The sequence below is a fragment of the Sipha flava genome, unplaced genomic scaffold (genome assembly GCF_003268045.1).
Source record: "Sipha flava isolate LNK unplaced genomic scaffold, YSA_version1 572_pilon_pilon, whole genome shotgun sequence".
In the NCBI taxonomy this organism is placed as follows: domain Eukaryota; kingdom Metazoa; phylum Arthropoda; class Insecta; order Hemiptera; family Aphididae; genus Sipha; species Sipha flava.
Window position 1 is genome coordinate 439,119 of NW_020273552.1, and position 5,560 is coordinate 444,678.

General features: G+C 29.5%; 1 non-coding gene across 1 annotated transcript; it reads left to right on the forward strand.

Annotated features, from left to right (window-relative positions):
• The first annotated feature begins 3,448 nt into the window (after nt 1-3,448).
• On the forward strand, nt 3,449-3,521 carry Trnar-ucg. Its single transcript has one exon. It is a non-coding gene; the product is annotated as a tRNA-Arg (tRNA).
• Nucleotides 3,522-5,560: the final 2,039 nt, after the last annotated feature.

Genomic DNA, 5,560 nt, shown 5'->3' on the forward strand with positions numbered 1-5,560 from the left:
AAAATAGTCTGGTACAAGTATATTGTAAATCGGCAATCGACACATTGTACCGTTGCGTGTGTCTTTTCGGTGTGACAATTTTTTTTTTTTTTTTTACAGTGAAAATATTATTTTTCATAAAGGCGGCATATTTTAGTTTTCCCCAGGGCGGTAACATAGCTTAACGCGGCACTGGTTATACGTACATCGTATAGTGTTGTACTGATTACTGACAACTTTCTGTTCCGACCGAGCGATATTAGTGAGCGATGACTTTCAGTTTTTTTCTTTTTACCCATTCACCCAAAACTTTTCTTACGGGCGCCCACGCACAACTATAAAACCAAGACTAGGAAATTTAAATCAAAAATATCTAATAAAATATGTAAGTAATGTTGTAAATTCGATATCAATTTTTTTTTTCAATCGCTAATGCACTAATGGTTATTTTTATGGGTTTTTTTATATATTCTAATATCTCGATTGTTTTTTTTTTCGTTAACGTCTTACAGGCAGTAAATCGTATCTCGTATGCTGTTTTCGATGGTTTACGAAGAAATTAAAAAATATTATTTTCCATTATGATAAAATGGTATTATCATAACAGAAATGTGCATACTTATTATAGATTATAATCATATTCGTCCCAAGGGAGGTGGATAATGGGAAAAGTGCCTTAGGGTGTCCATATTATAATAAATTTAGAGAGTGTTATAAAAATTAATGATAATAAAGAATAATTTGATGTTTTATTTTAGATAAGTATTAATTTTATTTTTATACAAAATATCTAAGATTAGTACCTATCAAATTGTGTATTATATGTGCAATATTAAATATGAAATTATGTAGATAATGTTGTTGACATACAGACGTTTTATAACTATTGGTTACAGCCGGGGCTGGTGGGGAATATTATGGATTGAGTATAACACACTTAGTACCACAAAATATAAATAAAAATGGACTGTAAATTTTAACGAAAATTAGATTAATTAACACAAATAATTAATAATAACAAACGAAAAGGAAATAGGTACTCGGCCCGCTGCAGGCAATACGCGACATGCGTGAATTTATAATTAAAAATTACGTAACCCCGGTGATCACCCAAAAATACATGACGAACACACAACTGTGAAAATTGTTAAACTATCGCGCGCGCGCCACACGCACACGCACACATACACTAATATCGTTTATGCCAAAACGAAAAGGTTCGATTTTCGTTTATGCCAAATCTATTTCTAACTATATTATCCAGATAAATGTTGTGGACCCAATGTGTCTATTTGAAATGCTATCGATCTTCGGGATCCCGCCGAGAAGTCGGGATTCGGAATAAACTATTTGATGTCGTAAATACAATTTATTTCACGCGTATTAATTTTTATACCTATTATAGATTAATATAAATCAATCTAATCTCAATCACGTTAAGTTTGAAAAATTTTAATTTCCAAACTTAACAGTTGCAACTTGGTATGTAAAAACCTTTTTTATGTAATAAAAAAAAAATAAAAAAACCATTATTTAATACAACAAACGCAATGGACGAATACAAAAATAATTTCAATAATGGCTTTTTTCAAAAAGGTGTGCAACAATTATGTGACATATATTAAAATATGTTAATTATAATCAACATAATATAATTCAAATTCAAATTTAGATTTTGAAAAACAGATTGGGCGGAAACGAAAATAAAGTTTTCAGGGGGAAAAAAATCTGACGCCCAACACACGAATCTGATGCATGCCTTTACACGTGTAGCAAACAGTAACGCAAGTATTCTAGAAATTTCTCGGCTCCGCCGCCCAAGACCGGTTTTTACGCGGGATACTGTATGCATGGTCGTAAGCAGGTGGTAGACGAACCACCCCACAAGTATTTGAGACGTTTCTCGAATGTTCTACGCTACATTAAATCGAACAATGTAAATGTGTTGCATGCCTACAACAATGTATAAATATTCTCGAAGGATAGAATGTTATCGGTAAAAAATGTAGCCTTAAACATATTTAAGGAATGAGGTAAATTATACGAATAATTGTGATGTCATTTCGACAAAAAGAAATTGGTGGAAGGGTCGTTTTAGTCGTGTTTGTCATATACATTCGGTCGAAACATAAAACAATGTACAAATTCATACTATTTAAATTAAAAATCGATAAATAAAATATTGCAACCATCATTCTATATTTGCATCACATAACTACTTACATAACATTGTTTATGGAACTATTAATTTTGGAAGTACGAAAAAGAAGTGTTCTTCGGAACAAATAGGATAAAAAATGTAGATAAGGAATAATTTTTATACCAACTAAATATATAAAAATAATTTTAAAAAGTTTACGATATTTATTTTATTAAGTACCTAACCCACCTTTTAAATAATAAATACTTAAATGTCGTATTTTCAGTTAGAAGCATTTTATTTTGCAACATGAACATAATTTAATATCACGAATAAAATATGTTTTTTTTTTTTTTAAAAAAATCAATTAACGGTAAGTCCTTTAAATGACTTGGTAAATTGGTGTGATTCAAAACTAAAATATGAAAAATTACAAAATCTCAGTGCGTCTATACAAATAGACTACTATTGCAATTGTTTCGTTAGTCGCAAGACGCAAGCAGGGCCGTGAAAAAGAGGGTGGCGAGAGGTGCCTAACCTCCCGGGCGCTATTCCTGGGAGAGCGCAAAAATGAAAATCTGATGTGCATCACTAACTGATGTGAAACGTGTTTTAAAACCTAAAAAAAATTGATACTTATGAATAAGACGTACAACAAAAATAAATCCTAGGAAGGGGCCTAATATAATTACCACACACGGGCCTCCTATTTTGTAGTTGCGGCACTGTACAGAATATGCATATAGGGCCACACATACGTTCGAAAAAAGTATATTTAAACTTGTGAAAACATTCATCAACGAATAATGTAATTATTAAGTGCATATTGTATATTTGATGAAACATAAAGAGTCATTATTTTCAAAGGACAAATAAAAAAACACACTCGTAAATAATAAAAGAAAGTAACCTAACTGAAGTTAAACTATTATAATATTTTATACGTTGGGTGGGCGACGAACGTCGTGTCAAGAAAATATAACTGAAAACAATATCAATAATTGTTTTATACAATAATATACTAATAACAGCAATAATTTAATACATTTAGTATTACTATTAAATTGGTATAGAAAACATCGAAAAATGTTAACACGAAATTGCTAATTAAATTGTTTTAAATCAAAATACAAGTGGCAAAGTAATGGTGTGTAGGAAATATTTTTTGTTGAATATTCATCGGCTGCAGAGTAATAGTATTCAGCGTAGCCATTGTACGTATAACACATGTCCCGAGTGAAAACATCGGGGTGTACCTCCGCCATTGTATACACTTCCCTCTTTGTGGTCTTTACCTTAAATACATGAACTATTGTACCCTTACACATGGGCCGTGTGGCCAAATGGATAAGGCGTCGGACTTCGGATCCGAAGATTGCAGGTTCGATCCCTGTCACGGTCGTAGACAAAAATTTTATTTTATTTTTGTTTGTTAAAATAAATAGTAAAGACATTTTTACTGAAAATATTTAATTTTTCACCTACCAACAGTCATTGTTACATAAATTAGGTTTTTTTTTTTTTATACTAGTTTAATAAATAATTATAATATATATAATACATATTAAAAAGACTATTTGACCTATAAGATCACGGAACTATTGCGAGCATTTATATTGAACAGTAATAAAAAATAGAGCTCTTCATCCACTTAGAACCATTTTCGCTCCCGTCGCTCTCATCGAGGCGGCTCATACCGCGAGTAGTGGCTGCATTATTGAAAAAAATAAATAAAATCGATTGGTCAGAAATATTTATTTAGAATACCGATGATAGTTAGTGTTTATTATACTTTATTTTAAATATTCGGAGTCCTAAGAGCGTTATTTGTTGTACATTAAAATCTTATCATAAACGCTATTCAGAGACTCGTTTGTTGACGGTCATGCAATCTGAAAACCAACAGCATTTTTTCCATTAATTTTTATGTACAACGATAAATATGTTACGTATCATATTACACTAACTATTATACTGTTCTTTTCGTTATAATATGATAACAGTAGTAGATATTTACAATCGCTATTGTGTGGTTCCTGATTAAAAATAAAGTCAATAGTTTAAAATTTAGATAAATGTATAATTGCTGTATAAATGTATAATTTTTTTTTTTTACTGTTTTTTTTTAATGGTTTTATTGGTTTTATACTACTAATAACGAAATCACGTGTATCAAACAAAGATTTTTTGGGGCCAAGGGTAAATTTTTTTACGGGGCCCTAGAATTTTTTTGCGGACGTCTGTGTATTCGCATGACATATTTTTCTATTTTATTTAACTTATATAAAAAAAAAATTCCTCGGTATGGATCCTATATTTTATCATCGAAACATCAGCAATATAATATTGTTTATTAATTTATTTTTTAAAAAAATGAATTGTATTTATAATCATAATATTTATTTGACACCAGTAACAAAATATATAATAAAGATTTTAAAAAGTAGAAAATAATTAACTTTCGTTTTCTTTTCACGTTTGTGTTGAAAAGAAAAAAGCTTATGATACAAACTAACATCAAAATAAAACCATATATAAATTATACCGTAATATAAAAAAAAAATGTTAGTTGAATTTTTATTTATAATTTACGGGTTTCGGTGTTGATACATTTTCCAAGAGCCCCAGATTGCTGACCCCTGCTCAATCGCAACAACATTTGACATATGATCACGTTATTTATCCGTCGTACTCATACGGCCGTGTTACGCTATTAAGTGTTAGTATATATAATAATAATATAATAATAATAATAGTATAATAATAGTTAGTGTTAATAAAAGTTATAAAACATATTGCATGACGCTAAATGATGGAAGGGACGTTTCTAACTATTTGTCGTAACGCTAAGATTTTTATTCTTTTTAATATGATTAAAATATTCTTACTCATTATATGATATGATATTTTATTGAAAACGATGACCATCCGATGAAATCAAATGACGGAAAACGAACGGAAAACAATTCTATTATTTTACCTAACACTTCGCAATGAATTCGTGAACATTATAGTCGACGAAGAGAATATATACGTGATTTCGTGTGAAATAATTCCGACTGTCATATCTAAATTATATCTACACCTAACCGATCGAAGGATACAATTTTTAAATAACAAGATAAAATATTTTAGTCTTGGTGGAAATGAAAATAAAACCATCTTCGATTTCGATAAAAACGGATGAAGTTCACGAGGGACAATAATACATATCTTATAGCATAATTTATCATTTTAAAATGTGTACGTTGCTAATATTATATTATAATGTGAAACGATAAGTTGTTTAAAACTATTTTCAGTTTAAATTCCGTTTAAAGTGATAATTTAATTGTTTGTTATTCATAATACCATGAATAAATAAATCTGTAAGTTATTTTGATATATTATATTGTATTACAATTGTTGAGACGTAGGTTATTCTTATTTTTAAAATAAAAA